Consider the following 16347-nt stretch of genomic DNA (forward strand, 5'->3'; position numbering starts at 1 on the left):
TGGGAGCTGCCAGTCTGTCCCGAAATACCTTGGGGGAAGCCGTGTCCAGTCACAGTGGAGAATCTGTGACATTTAGGGGAGAGGGAGGGCCTCCCTCCCAAAGGCTGGAGAAGGTTTGAGCCAAAACCCCGGGGGTCACCCCAGGTCTCGGGACCAGGAGGTCTGAGGTCAGCTGGGGTCAGTGTTCCCTATAAAGGAACTTGGGGAATGGAGTGAGGGCTTCTTATTGCCCATGCCCTTGGCAGAGATCAAATGCGAACCTTTAAGACTGGTTGAAGAGTCTTGGGGGAAAACTGATGGGTGGGTGGTCCCGGGGACAGGCTGGTGCCCTTGGCCCTATGAGGAAGTTGTCAGAGGAACTGAGGGGTTGTTCCTGGGTGTGTGTGTGTGTGTGGCACTTAGGCGGTGTCACTGGTGAGGCCAAGAGAAGGGACCAAGGCAGAGCCGTGGCTGGTGGGGACCCTGGTCCTCCAGAAACGCTCCCCAGCTGCTCTCCACAGAGGAGAGCAGACCTATCCTCGTGTTCAGACTTCACCCAGCACAAGAGTCTTCTGGTTTTCCCCAGGCTCCCCAGTGCCTGGCCCCAGCTGCCTTCTGGGCTTTCCATGGACCTCAGACCGCCGCACTGCAGACCAGGGCTCACCCGCATGGGGCACACCAAGCCCGGCCCTGTTTATTGGAGCATTCCAGGTCTCAGAGCACACTGACCTTTCCCCGATGCCATGGACTTTATGTACCTGCTGACTTGAGTGTTCGCTTCAGACCGAAGACTTCCTCCTGCCCCTGCTCCATCGAGCTTGGCTCATTGGGCTGAGCCCGCCTGCTTGGCTTTCGCCAGGTGGCTGTGCCAGCGTGCGACGTGGCAGGGCTCTCAGCACACCCTGTGTAAGTCAGTCCCGCCGTGACACCCCTCCAGTCCCCACTTAACTCACCCTAGCACGTGCTTCACTTAGGGCTTTGTCAGTGGGACACCTGTGTCTACATTTCCTGGGATGCTTCTTGTGAATGAGTAGAGGCTTGGTGCCCCCAAGCATGGGCTCTGGAGTCAGGCAGCCTTGAGTTTTGGGTAAAATGATACCTGCCTGTGACTTTGGGCAAGTACCTTAACCTCTCTGAGCCTCATTTCCATCATTTGTAAATGCCGTAATAGAGGTCACGCATGTAAAACGCTTCGCACGGTGCCCTTGCGCACGGTAAGCACGTGGTCGGAGTGGGTTATAGCGTGAGCCTCACGATGAACAGAGCTTGGAAAAGCAGTGTGAAGGGCCAGTGCTGGGCAGAGCATGAAGGGGAAAATAAAAAATTGGATATCTTTAAAACAAGAAATTGCTAATTTTTTCTAAGAAGAAATTAAACGTAAAGCCGTGGGTAACCCCCAGTGGCCTGGCACCTAGGAGGCAGATCTGGTACACCCGGTGGCAGAGACACACTGGCAGGTGCCGCATCTCATCACAGCTCCTGGGGACAGAGGCACCTCAGTTAGCAAGGCTGCCTTCTGAGGACGCCTCCTCCTCGCCGTCGCAGGGGTCCTGAGATGTTTCCAGAGCACCCTGGCTCCTACCCAGCCGCATGTCCGCCCTGAGCTGAGCCACGTCTTTGGTTTCTTCTAGCGCACGTGTGTCACAGGGTCCCTGCTCTGGGGCTCGCAGCTGCTGGCTGGAGGGCCTCGGGGGCGAGGGGAGGGCTGGGTGTCACTGCACGACGTCGTGGGTCCCGGCCAGCCTTCCAGAACAGGGGCAGCCGGTGTGGGATGGTCAGATCCGGCCAAGGTTACCCAAGGCTGCCTCTTCTGAGTGTGAAGCAAGAAAGAACTTGCATGGGGCGCCTGGGTGGCTTAGTCGGTTAAGCGTCCGACTTTCGCTTAGGTCATGATCTCGCGGTTCGTGGGTTCGAGCCCCGCGTCGGGCTCTGTGCTGACTGCCAGCTCGGAGCCTGGAGCCTGTTTCAGTCTGTGACTCCCTCTCTCTCTGACCCTCCCCTGCTCACACTGTCTCTCTCTCCTAGAAATAAATAAAACATTAAAAAAAAAAAATTTTAAGAAAGAACTTGCATGAAGTAGTTGTGCATGTGTGCACATGCGTGTGCATGAGTATATGTGTGTGCTGCATGTACATAGTGTGTGCACATGTGCGCAAGTGTGTGCTGTGTGTGTGCATACTCACATGTGTGTATGTGTGTGCTGCGTGTGCATGCGTGTGTGCATGTGTATGTGTGCATGCGTGGATTGTGGGCATGTCTGTATGTATGCATGTATACTGTGTGTGAGCGTGTGCATGGGAGTGGATGTGTGCATGCATGTGTACATGTGTGTGCCTGTATATGTGTGCATGTGTGTACAGGTGTCTGCATATGCACAAGTCTGTGTGCGTGTGTGCATGCGTCTTGTGCGTGCATGTGCGTGTGTGCACGTGTGTGCATGTGCGAGACAGTGACAGAACAATCACTAAACCTAGCGGGTCCTCATCAATCCTATTCTCCTCGAATCCCCTAAATCTTAGAAACACCGCCCTCAGCGGAGCCCCCCAGCCCACACTTAACGCTGCCATGCCTCGTCTGCGTCACCTTCCCCACAGTTGCCGACGAATCCTGGCTGTGACAGATGAAGATTAATGACACTGGTAATGATGAACCATCAGGGAGTTCTTCTTCTAAGTAGGCAGCGTGCACCTGTGCTTAGTCTCTTCGCCAACTTCACGGGTTCGGAAACAGAGGCAGTGGGAGACGAGGGGACTTGCCCAAGGTCACCCTGCGACCTTGGGTGGTGCTGCCAACCCGCCTGTCCCAGGGCCCCCGGAGCAGCGTGTCTCGCCAGCCCGAGCCCGGGGGTCCTGTGTCCTGCACCCACGTCCTTCAGAAGACTGTCCGCACCTTGCTTTGGCGCAATAACATGAAACATGGAGACTGCTTTCCCAGCTCCAGTCTGACCATTCCGGCAGCCATCGCTCTCTGCTTGTCCTTTGTCCCTTTCTCTCACTGGGTTGCTCCTTAATTCTGATCTTCCGTGGTTGACCCCCAGTTCTCGAATGGGGCTTTTCCGAGGCCTCTGGCTCACTTGGTGTGTTAGACACGGATTGAGCTCAAGCTACTGAAGAAAGCCCGACTGTGAGGATACGCGGCCATGCCTCGTCCCTTTTGCTGCCTGGGTCACACATTTATTTTATTTCTATAATAAGCCTCTGCCTCTTGTCTGCACTGGACACTAATTGCCTGTTCTCCTGGAGAGAATGCCAGCTACACTTTGCTGAAACCAAGCAAATCATGCAATAACGATCTGCTAATTTCTTCCAAACTGTTATTTATTTATTTGCCTACTTTTCTCTTCATGATGGCTAAGGGACTGAGGGGCGAAGAAGAGGGAGAGTTTAATTCTCCCAGAGACAATCATGTTCTCCCAGAGGCTCTACACATTCCCACAGAATGTTGTGTCTAAGTTTCCTTCCCTCCCCCAGTTAAAAACTAGCTCTGTCTTTCAGGACACTGGCACCCGGCTTGGGGCCAGAGCAGGGACCAGCCCATTCCAAGACAAGTCTGTGGCGGCAGGTGTGCTGGGGGCTGCCCTCCCCACCAGGCAGGGGCAGTCACAGTGCCCAGGGCACGCCAGGCTCCCAGGGGGCCTTGGAAATGTCTTAATTTCATTTGAACTTTGAATAAAGGCAATGAACGTACGCGAAGCTGGATTATAATTGTCTTTATATCAATGCAGTTGTAAGACACAATCTAAAAATGTTTTAATATTTATTTATTTTTTTAGAGAGAGAAAAAGGGAGACAGAATCCAAAGCAGGCTCCAGGCTCTGAGCTGTCAGCACAGAGCCCGACGCGGGGCTCGAACCCACAAACTGTGAGATCATGACCTGAGCCGAAGTCGGACGCTTAACCGATTGAGCCCCCCAGGCGCCCATATAATGTAATTTTAAATTTCATTTTATGCAGAAGGGGCCACGGAAGGCACAATACGGCCCCATGTTCCCTTGTCGCCGGCGAGGGCAGGCTCGCTCGCTTCTCCCTGTCTCTTTCCCTCTCCCTCACCCCCCCTTTCTCACGTCTGCCTCAGGGATCTGTGTGTAACACCCCAACAGCAGGTACTGACCTTCCTGAGGAGACAGAGCGTTGACAGCTGGCAGGGCTGACCCGCACGGGGTCCGGGGTGAGGCTGCTGGTGGCCTTAGACGCTCCCCCGCCCTGACGCGGGATTACCTTGCTGTTACCCCACTGATTAAAAACCACCACCAAATGACAGAAGAGAAAGGGAAGCAAAAGTCAAGTGCAGTAATTTCCAAACCACTTTTCAGCTGCAGAACATTAAAAATCATGATACGAAAGCATTTCCAAAATCACACACACACACGCGCACACACACGCACACACAAACGCGTGCACACACACACACTGTGTCAACCACACAGGACCCGCCCAAGTGAAGGGGCCACGCCCACCTCACGCCCCCGGGGGGCCCCTGGAGATCTGGGCACCAGTGGGGTCCCCTGCAGCTGCCCCTGCCCAGCGCGGTCCACACGGCCTGCACCTCTTCCTGTCCGGGGAGACACGGGTCCCCAGAAGGCTGCCATCTTATCCGAAGCCCCCGGGGCTTGTCAGTGGCTGAGTCCATTCGAGCCCCGGGCGCCCTTCCACCCTTCCTGTTCACCGTGGGCGCTTCAGAGACCTTTCCTTTCGTTTGGCCATAAAGACCCACCGACGCCCCTTTAGGAAGCAGGGGTTAACCCGGAGTGCGGTGAATGGGGCACAGGAAACCACACGCCTGGAAACGCCTCAGCACCACAGACACTGGGACCCAGGCTTCATTCATGGCGCAACCACCGGGCCGCCCGCCCGGCCCTTGGGCGCGCCTTCCTTCCTCTGTAAGGGGACGTGGCCCCCCCTTTCCTCCCCAGACCCCCTCCAGGTCCTCCACGTGAGGGGAGCCCACCCTTGGGTCCAAAGGAAGCCCGGCCTCAATACTCGCGGACGAACAGAAGGGCCAATGATGCCTTTCGGGTCCTTGAAGAATGTTTACAGTCGTAAATCACAGGACTTGGGCTCTGCTCTTAGCGACTTAGCAGGTGCTGGGGCCCAGCCCCGGCGTGGGGGGCGGGCGGACGCACAGCTTCTGTTCTAAACTTGTCTTGCAGACACCACATGTCACCACCAACAGGGTGTGCCTTAATCCAAAGGACAGAAGACACGCAGACACGCAAAGGGACCTGGCACTGTGGCCTCACGCTCTGTGCCTTTGCGTGTCTGTCTGTGTACATTGTGGCCTTACCTTGTGAACTTGGCCTTTAGAGAAGTGGGGACATATTTAAACAGTTTTGTGTCACCTACTTTTCAACCTTCCCACCGTTTATTAGAAACTGTTTTTTGGGGCGCCCGGGTGGCTCAGTCAGTTAAGCGTCCAACTTCGGCTCAGGTCATGATCTCACAGTTTGTGGGTTCGAGCCCCGAGTCGGGCTCTGTGCTGACAGCTCGGAGCCTGGAGCCTGTTTCGGATTCTGTGTCTCCCTCTCTCTCTGCCCCTCCCCTGCTCATGCTCTGTCTCTGTCTCTCTCTCAAAAGTAAATAAATATATAAAAAAAAACTTTTTAAAATAACATTTTCCTGTTATTAAAGCGTCTAATCCCCACGTGGCGTTCCTTCCCCGGGACGAACGGAATGAACAGAACACCCTCACGTTGCAAACTGTTAGTTTCTCATCAGTAGTTTGCTGTCCTAAAGGTGCAGAGTAGTTTGCAAGGACAATCTGGCATTTTCTTTCTCCTCTGTAGAATGTGAAGGCAGGAGGGGTCTTCTGCTCTCCCTCCTTTTTAAAAAGGAAGCCAAAGGCTGAGCTCCTTTGTGGCAGGGGCCTGAGACACTTTTGTTTGGATAAATTTCCATGTATGAGAGGATTATGCAAAGCAGCTTTGTCCGGGGAAGAGTTTGGGTTGATGAATGGGAGGGGGCGGGTGTGCGGGAGGCTGGCCGCAGGGAATGGGTGTGGAGGGCGGGCCTCCTCGGGCAGGGGAAGGGACCAGGGTACCTACCCCCCAGCCAGGCACGGAAGGAAGCAGGGGGCATGCCCAGAAGAGGCCCGGCCGGCTCGGGAAAAGAAACCCTCCATTTCCACCGAGGCTGGACTCCATGTGAGGTTCCTGATTCCTCTGACTAGAGACCCTGGGAAGAGACGAGTGTCCCCCAACAGCCAGGTCTGCTTTCCCAGATGGCGATGCTGTTACATTTATTTTGATTGAAAAGTTGTAAAGTCATACTGGTATTTCTTGCATATCCACCTCTGGACAGTAAGGAATTTGCTCCACGACTAAAGTTTCAGTGACCATCTTTGCACAGATCTGCAATTATCTCCTTTAAGTGGAAGAACTGGGTTAAAAAGGATATGTATTTTTTAATGTTTTTACTTTATTTTTGAGAGAGAGAGAGACAGAGCATGAGCAGGGGAGGGACAGAGAGAGAGACACACACAGAATCCGAAGCAGGCTCCAGGCTCCGAGCTGTCAGCACAGAGCCCGACGCGGGGGTTGAACCCACAAACCATGAGATCATGACCTGAGCCGAAGTCGGACGCTTAACCGACTGAGCCCCCCAGACGCCCCAAACGATATGCATTTTTAAGGGCCTTTAAAATTATCCTCAGAAGGTGTTGCCCTCATGTCCACATCCATCGGTGTGATTCAGGAGCACTCACTTCCTACACAGCAGCTTCTGGGCCCTGGCGGTGACCGAATCCCGAAGCCTCCTGGCTTGGCCGTGGGGAAAGTTTCCTCAATAGACAGGGGCTCGATTTTCCAGAAGGAACTCCCTGAAACCCTCTCCCGACTGGGATGAATAAAGCCATACAGAAAATGACTCGAGGGACGATTCCCCTTCTCCCAAGGTTGGTATTCAGCTACTACTGCTCCGGATTCCTGGGAAAGAACTTAATTCAGCACTTACAAGCTATGCCTTGGAGCTTCAGGCCTTAATTCTGCCCTGGAGGGGAGCCCAGTTGGGAAAACCTGCTAGAGTCTTCCCGCCATGGCTCCTGGCTGCACCTTCTGGAAGCCTTTTCCTTGGCAGTCCCGGAGGCTAGCGTGGAGGTGACTGCCTTCTTTGGGAGCTCTATAGCCTCTCCTGCCCTTTGTCCTAGAAGCGCACATTTTACGGTGAATAGTTAAAACTCAGGTTTTTAAAAATTTTTTAAATTAAAAAAAATTTTTTTTTCTTAATGTTTTATTTATTTCTAGGAGAGAGAGAAAGAGACAGCATGAGCAGGGGAGGGTCAGAGAGAGAGGGAGTCACAGACTCTGAAACAGGCTCCAGGCTCTGAGCCGGCAGTCAGCACAGAGCCGGACGTGGGGCTCGAACCGACAAACTGCGAGATCATGACCCAAGCGAAAGTCGGACGCTTAACCGACTAAGCCACCCAGGCGCCCCAAAACTCTTTCTTTTCTTAAATTCGTTTTTCATTTTTGATCCTGGGATCATGACTTGAGCTGAAATCAAGAGTCGGACACTCAACCGACAGAGGCATCCATGAGCCCCGCTTTTTCTTTTCAGTTGAGTTTCTTTAGCAATTTACAATTCCCTTCAAAACTTGGAAGACTTCTGGTTCCTTCTGTGGTCATTGAACACTATGTGCCAGCAATGCTGTCTCTCCCCTCAGTTTCTATCCTGGTTTCTTGGCCCCCCACACACTCTGATTCCGGCAGCCTCGGTGGAAGGCCACCTTCGAGGAGGGCACACCTTACTGCAGCCGGGGCCACTCGAGTCCCCTGAGACAGCTCACTGGGCTTTTGCTGCTCAGAGCATCTTGTGCCAGTTGGGGTCTAAAAGCATTTGGCTTTTTCACCGCTCACTGTTGCGAATACCCGAAATCTTCCTGTTCTCTTTCGTTTGTGCTTCTAAATCAGCCATTTCTCTCCTGAGTGTCACCCTTTCCTGTAAGACGTCACCAAACCCAGCAAGGAACAGCTAACACACAGCGCTCGTGTTCTGTCTTCTGTCCCCTTCTGTGGGATCGGAAAGCACCTGGTCTGCCTTTTCCGTCTGCACATGACGGTCTTTCTGAATGTCTTGCCTCCGGATTACGGGGAGGATAGCCAGCCTCCGGGACCGCCATATGCATCCTCACTGCCTCTGCGGCCCAGCAATCCCACCTTCAGTAAGGACTGGCCTGTTGGGGAAGGTGAAGAGCTGCCTCGAGCAGCCCCCACGCTCAGTGCCTTCATAAAGTGACCGCGTCTCCTTTGCTCATGCAGATCTTCACGCGGGCTTTCCTGGTTAGGAGGCTCCCTTGCCGCTGCTGATCAGGGAAATCATAGGGCCGAGTACGAACTCTCTCCCTGCCTTCTCCCTCCCATCTTGCCTTCCTCTCATCCTCCCCTCCCTCCCTCCCCCCTTCTCCCTCTCTCTCTCTGGTTGACAGAAACTGGCTTTCGGGCCACTTGAACTGAAACAGACAGGGTGTTGTAGCCCTCACCTTTAGCTGTGTGACCTTGACAAGCCTCCTCTTCTCCCACAGCCTCAGTTTCCTCATTTGTCAACCGGGAATTGACAGCAGGCATTGTGTGATATCCCCTACCAACATTCCAACAGGGAAAGACACTATGATTCTAGAATAGGATTTCTTACCTTTCTCTTTTCCTCTCCACTCGATCCGAGAAGGACTCCGAGAATCCTGAGAAAGAATTAGCAACAGTGAAAGCGAAAAAGGCTGGATTTTGCCACGGCTATGGCCTCCTGCTTTCTGTGGTATACACGGGACGTGGTTCCGGACACACACTGTGCTCTGACCTGCAAGAACAGCTGCAAATCCTTGCCCTGGATTCTGAACCCAGGGTAAATATGAAAGTCAGACCAGCTCTCGGCCCAGGCAAGGTGTTGTGTATCAGTTTATAAAGCAAATCGCATCTTCTGTTTACTTTACCACCCCTTTCATAGCAGGTAATCACTTGTATAAAAATGAGATGTATTACTCACCCAGAAATTTGCTGCATTATTTGAAGAGTGATTGTGTATCTGTCTTACTTCTAGTACTAGATGGTCACGCCCTGAGAGCAAAGACTGGTGGGGAGTATAATTCTCATCCTCCCCAGGACCTGAGATGTGGGGACAGCCTGGGGATGTCACTGTTAAGGAGAGAGCCTGGAGGGGTTGGCCTTTGGCTTTTCCTGGCTTCTCTTTATTCAGTCGGAGCACCCTTGACTCTCTCTAACTACTTCCCAACACCATGCTTGTGGGAGACGTCTAATGTGGGAACAATGGAGGGATCTGAAGGTCCCAAGCCAGTTGATGGACCAGGCGTGGAAATGAGGAGGGCATTCGGAAGAGGCCGTAACAGTGCCATCTCCCTGTGATACCCATGCGAGAGTACCATGCATGGTCCCTGAGCCCGAGTGGAGGTAACGGTGACTTTCTGTATGACTTGAGAAGATGATGAGAAAATGCTGGCTGGGGAGATGCCAGAAAGTTGGACCATTTATAGATAATAACAGCTCTTGCCTTCTTTACTTTGCGGAGATCAATCGAGGACCCTCTTCTTTTATGCTGAGAAAGAGGCCTCCGCTACTGTGGGGTATCTTATGAAGGTGTCTTCACAGACAAAACAACTTCCAGTGGCTCTGGAGTCAGCTAGATCTGGGTTTGAGTCTTGGCTCCACCGTCACTACCGAGTGTGAACTTGGACAAGTCACCTTGTCTTTCCGAATCTGTTTCCTCACCTGCAAAAAGGAGATCGGAGGACTGTTGTAAGAAGTGAAATGTATTTAAAGTACTTAGCTTAGGGGCACCTGGTGGCTCAGTCGGTTAAACAACCGACTTCGGCTCAGGTCAGGATCCTGCGGTTTGTGAGTTCGAGTCCCATGTCACACTCTGGGCTGACAGCTCGGAGCCTGGAGCTGCTTAGGACTCTGTGTCTCCCTCTCTCTCTGTCCCTTTCCCACTCGTACTCTGTGTCTCTCTCTCTCAAAAATAAAGAAACATTAAAAAAAAATAAAGTACTTAGCTCAAAATCTGGAACAATGGAAGGTCATGTATTAAGGTCTCTTTTAAGCGAGAAAACATGAATGGCCAGGATTTTTAGACAATAAGAAACCCCTAAGGGAGTACAGCATTCTCCAGTTTACAATATGCTCTCACTCTCGTGGGCTCTGTTGATCCCCACGAAAGCCCTATAATTAGGGCCGGCATGAATGTAAGGAGTGTGGGTGGCTCACCTGGAATTATTCACCAGGTACGAATGCATCAGGAACCAGAACCAGAACCAGAACCAGATTTTCTGACGACTTCTCTGTCCTCATCAGTTCCCGGAAGTCATGCTGTCCAGATTGTACATGTAATTTAATTTCAGCCTGTGTTTTTCAGCCTTAGATTTGAAAAATGTTCTACTTCTCAAGATGATGACAGAAGCCTGTAAAAGCCAGCTGGCCAAATTATAAAATTACATTTGTGTTTCATCACTAATAGTTATCAATTTTTTTTGTTATTTATTCTATAGGAGCTGCGCATATGATTTATTCCATCTGGTTGACCACCAGATGCTTCCACAGTGAGAATCTTCAGAATCTGTCCTTTTTCCCCCTACATTCCTTAGATCAGAGGTAGAGAAACTCCATACGTAGCTCAATCTTATTTGGTTATGAACAAGTTTTCAAAATCAATGTTCTACCTCTCATGTTCCGTTTCAATTATCCTCAGGAAACATAATCATATCTGCTTCTAAAAGGAACTTCCTTGGCCAGAGAAGGAACAAGCATCCAAGTTGTTGGTATTGGAGGGATTGGAAGGTCATCTATCTTGGTTGTCTGTTCTACACCCGGGGGCCCAGAGAGAGAGAGAGGAGGTCACTTCCAGAACTCCTGACTCCCATTTCTTTGTTATTTCTATCACCACAAGTTATCGAGTCCTCTGAGGTCTTCGTCAAGAGATGGATATAACCAGTAGGGCAGGGGAACTGAAGGATGCTTCGGAGAGATGCGTAAGCCTTGGGGGCAAGTAGGGAAGACAGTCGACAAGGAAGGACGAGAAGCACGTTAGCAGCTGAAATGTTGACCCCAAGAGCCAGGGAAGAAGATATGAGGGTTATTTGAAATAATAGCTCACCAAAGCCCTGGACACCAGCAAAGGAATGTGGACGGGAAGCTCCCATTTTTTTCTTCCTTTTAATGGTTCACGGATAGCTTAAGAAAACAAAACCAAAAGCCTCCTTCTTCACCCACCTCAGGACGACAGGTTCTCTGGTGCGAGGATGTTGGGGTCCTGGGCCAGCATGGTGCACGGCACATCTCAAAAACTCAGGAATGCTTGTGGCCTGAATATAATCTCTCCACAAGGAGGACTCAGCAGGGCCTCTAAGGTTCCTTCAAGGGAACGACAGTCATATTAACGTGTTTAGATAAGTTGAAATGCTTCATAGCCTCATGCATTTGTTGCGGCTGATTCATAGCCTAGGGCTTCCATGTTAATTGTATGAATCCCCTGGAATAAAAACCCCAACTGAGAGGGTTCAAAACATTTATGGGGACACCTGGGGGGGCTCAGTCGGTTAAGTGTCCAACTTCCGCTCAGGTCGTGATCTCACAGTTCATGATTCGAGCCCCACATCGGGCTCTGTGCTCACAGCTCGGAGCCTGGAGCTGCTTCTGATTCTGAGTGTGTGTGTCTCTCTCTCTGCCCCTCCCCCACTCACACGCTGTCTGTCTCTCAAAAAATAAATAAACCTTAAAATTTTTAAAAAAATGGTCACAGAGTCTCCAGAAGGAAAATGCAAGGGTCACAGGCCCGTGGTTCCCCATCTGCTTCCCCTGGAGGCCCTGTGTGGACCACTCTGTGTCACACAGGCTGAGAAACGGTGACCCTGAAGGCTGAAATCTTTAGTACAGGAAGGGAGATGTGGACACGCATTTCAGTTTTTAGAGATCGGTGGTAACGACGAAACCCACATAAAAGAATTGCAGTTTGTAGAAATATTAACAAAAGCTTTCGGGCACAAATTATACCCTATGCAATAATATAGTAGAGGCTTTTGCATTGAATACTGTCATTGTTAGAGAGCACAGCTCCCGCGCACAGAATCAGAGATGGTGGGACATTTCCAATTAATACAAGGAGACTAAAGAATATAGCTCGGGTGCACGGAGTTGAAGTAAAGTGCCAAATAAGTAACATTTCATACCAATAATTGATATAAGAGCTAAAACATTAAATACATAGTTTAAAGCATCAAGATGACACGTAATAATTTTCAGACTTTTCATTAAAATGGGTTTTAATTTTGACTCTGTCTTTTAAAGTTTTGACTTTAAACGATAACAAACCAGTGCAATGTGTAGGACCAGGGGCTGAACTACGCTCAGTGACTCAGGCACCCCAGCAATGGCCAAGCCATAAGGAGTTAACACGGAAGTGTAATCAATTTCAGGTTTTTTCCTCCAGCTACTGCGGCATGAAACACTGGCTGAAACCGCGTTCTGGTGCTGTGTTCACGGTCGGAGAAGCACTTCTGCCCACACATCTCAGCCAGCACTGTGGCTGGCTCCTGCCGCGAAGCCCCCCATCTTCGCGGGCTAGCCTCTGGAAATCTCCGGTCTGTTCACCTAGATCGGAGGTTGGAAAGTTTGTTTGTGGTGTGTTTAGCCGCAAAACCACTGGGTTCTCGGGTTAGAAATCTTGTAAGGACACAAGTCTAAACGTCTAAACCAAACTGACTCCATGACAGGCTTAAGTTTCCCCTCTAAACTAGAAGGCCTAAGGGCGCATTGGTGGCTCAGTTGGTTGGGCGTCCAACTTAGGCTCAGGTCATGATATCACAGTTCGTGGGTTCGAGCCCCGTGTCGGGCTCTGTGCTGACAGCTCAGGGCTTGGAGCCTGTTTCGGATTCTGTGTCTCCCTCTGTCTCTGACCCTCCCCTGCTCACGCTGTCTGTCTCTCTCAGAAATAAATAAAACAAAAAAAATTAAAAAAAACAAAAAACAAAAAACAAAAAACTAGAAGGCCTAAGTTCCAGCTTCCCCGAAACTATCAGGCAGTTACACGTTGCCCAAGGCAGGAGAAACCACCCTTGCAGCACCCAATCAGGGAAGTCCAGCGACCACCCTCCACTTTACTGAGGGAGAGGCCTGGAGATAGAAACTATAGATAGGACCCTGTTACCTAATGTTAAAGTTAACCCGTTAGTCGCCGAAAAAGACCCTAGGCCCACTCTGTGATTGGTTGAATTTAAAGGTACTCTAAACGTTGTCATTGGATCCCGCCAGAAGTAACGAATACTCTATACAATGTGCATGGTCAAACCCATTGTCAGTGATGTTGTATAATTATGATTGGATCACTGTTCCCACGCCACAACTTCTGTAACTCCCCCGTCTCAAACCCCATAAAAACCCTACTCTGCCTTTGCTCGGGGCTCTCAGCACGATCCACGGCGCTGGTGAGGTCTGGGAGCCCGAGCTCGAGCCCGAATAAACGACCTTTGCCTTTGCACGCGTGACTCGGTCTCCCCGGTGGTCTCTGGCCGGTGAGGATGCTGCGATCTGGGTGTACCAATCTGGCACAGAACTGTGGTCCGGGTGGGCTGCAGGGGAGACCAGGAGACGGCGGGGACCGCCACACGGCCTTGCGGCCCTGCCCTTGGACTTGGGGGCTCCCGCCCTCCCGGATTTCCGCCTTCCTCGCTCCTCTCCGTGGCGCGGGCTCGTGGAAAGCCTTCGGCCCCCTGACCCCACGCGTCAGCGCCCCGCTCCCTGCGCGGCTGTGGGGGCAGAAGATGCGGCGCGAGGCGGGCAGCGCCCACGGCCCTGGCCCCCGTTCCCAAGCTCGCGGCCTCACAGACGCCGTGGGGTCCGCCCTCGGCCGCGACTGGCCTCCCGTCTGAGACGCCTGCCGGCCTGGGCGGCCCATCCCCGGCCACCCGTGCGGGGCAGCCCCTCTCCGCCACCGCGGGGCCTGGGGAGCAGGCGGGCGTGGCCCGCACGGGGCTCCGCGGCCGCTCCGGGGAGGCGGGCCCGCCGTCCGCCGCAGGCCCACCCGTGCTTCCGGCCCGCGGGCTGCGTCTCTGACGTGCGCCGGAAGTAACGGAGCCAGAGTCCGCCCTTGGCGCTGGTGTCCGGGGCGACGACGCGGACCGCCCGGCCTTCGTCCCCAGGCAGGACCCGACTCCGGACGGCGGGAGGGAGGCGGGGAGGCCCCCGGCCTCAAATCAGCAGCCGCTGTTCCCCTTCTAGAAGCCTCTCTCTGCCTACCTGCCTTTCTAGTTTTCTCTTACTTTCCCCTTTCCACGGAAAACCCTTGCCCCGTTTCCCTCCGTTATGAGCCTATCTCTGCCCGCTCCTTGCGTTGCAAGCCCCGTGTCTTACAAATACGTATTTTCGGGGCGCCTGGGGGGCACAGGTGAGGAGCCTGAAATTAAGTCCTCCGTTGGAAACCACCCCAGGCTGCACGGAGTCCAGTTCCAGAAGCCTCAGCTGACGCCGCCCTCGGACCGCCCTCCGATCTGCCCGTCAAAAGACACGTGTCACATTCCTGGGGTCTTGGGGTCAGTCAGGGCTGGGGCTGCAGGTAGTTCCTTTGTACAAACCTGCCAGTCAGTCACCTTTGCAGGAGCCCCAGTAGATCCTCTGAGCCCACCTCATAATTGGTCATTTTAAAAGACGCTCAAAGGTCATGATTGGGTCCCGCCAAACGTGACGGACGCCTGGCAGATACTGAACGGTCCAAACGGTCCAAACTGTTACTATGGGTGCTGTACAATTATGACTGGTGCTTACGTAATGATGCAAAACGTACAGCGTGTGCACGGTGACACCCCCGCCCTTCCCCCATAGAAACCCTGCTCGCCACTGTTTGGGGCCTCACCTGGCTGCCTGCGCCGGGAGATGCATGAGCCCCTGCTTGAGCTTGTGATAAAGACCCTACTGTTCTTGCATCGGTGCCGGCTCCGTGGAGGGCTCTGGGGGCTCGCGATTCCGGCCCAACACAGGCAGCTAAGCGCCGGCTCTTGGTTTTGGCTCAGGTCACGATCTCATGGTTCCGGAGTTTGAGCCCCGAGCCGAGCTCCTTGCGGACCAAGCGGAGCCCGCTTGGGATTCTCTTTCACCCTCTCTTTCTGTCCCTCCCTGACTCACACTCTTTCCCCCAAAATACATAAATAAAACTTAAAAAAAACAAGAAATACAGGGGCGTCTGGGTGGCCCGGTCGGTTAAGCATCCGACTCCGGCTCAGGTCACGATCTCACGGTTCGTGGGTTCGAGCCCCGCGAAGTAGCCTGGAGCTACTTCGGATTCTGTGTCTCCCTCTCCTCTGACCCTCTCCTGCTCACGCCATGTTTCTCTCCCTCTCTCTCTCTCTCTCAGAAATAAAAAACATTAAAAAAATACATATTTCTTGAAATAACACTTTGAGGGCACAGTAACACAAATATGCCTAATCAAGGCATGTTATCAGTGAAATCTCTTCGCTGCGTCCTTTATTATTGTTAGACTTTTTTTTTTTTCCCCCTCAAATGAGCAGCCTTCGTGCGCTGAGCCCCACGCCCTCTGCTCCTGGAACGGAATGTCTCACCACGACCCAGGGCCTCGGCCCGGAAGGGGGCCTCCTTCTATTTCGAGGAGTCTTCCTTCGGTTCCGGTGGTTACGCCCAGCACCTTTCTGTTTTGTTTCAAGGAGGTGCCATTGTGTGTGTCTCGCACAGTGAGTGGGAGCTTTCTGGCCCCCGCCCCCGCCGTGCCTCCCTCTCTGTCCACACTGGCTTGCGACGTCATTGCCGGCGAAAGGGCTCAGTCAGAGGAACGTCCATTGCTTGAGTGCATGTGTTCGAAGTCACTTTGGAGAAAGGAGGTTTGTTACGGCGTCTGCCCTCCGTGGAAAATACATGAAATATTAACCTGTTTACAGCTTAAAATCGGTAATTCAAACACCAGTGTGCAAGTAGACTATTCCAGCGTCACCTTCTTTTCCTACAGGGACCACGTACTGATACTCACCAGTTACCACTCAGTCTCAGAGGGAGTAATTTGTTGGCTTATTATTCTCCCCACAAAGGTTTAGGGGCCACCTGCTCACGCCAGGCAAGCGCCGGAAGGAAGGGGCCAAAGAGGCGTAGACCGTAGCCACTCTGCTTCAGTGAGTGTAGCAGCCGGCTGAAAACACATTTGGCAAGAGGTTTCTAGAAGACTGTAAATTGTTTGTTCCAAACCAATCACATTCCCTGTCTTCCCCTCTGCCAGGGACGCTGTCCCCACAGCCGTTTTCCCAGCCATCCTAGCAGGGACGGCGACACACCGCTCTCGGCCAGGGAGGCGACTTTGGCTGGGACCTTCCGTTTCTTTGTTGATGTGTATTCATAACTCCTGGAAGCGTTTTGATCGTGCTTTCAAGTCT

Source organism: Hyaena hyaena, unplaced genomic scaffold (genome assembly GCF_003009895.1).
Source record: "Hyaena hyaena isolate Hyena2069 unplaced genomic scaffold, ASM300989v1 scaffold_13, whole genome shotgun sequence".
Lineage (NCBI taxonomy): Eukaryota > Metazoa > Chordata > Mammalia > Carnivora > Hyaenidae > Hyaena > Hyaena hyaena.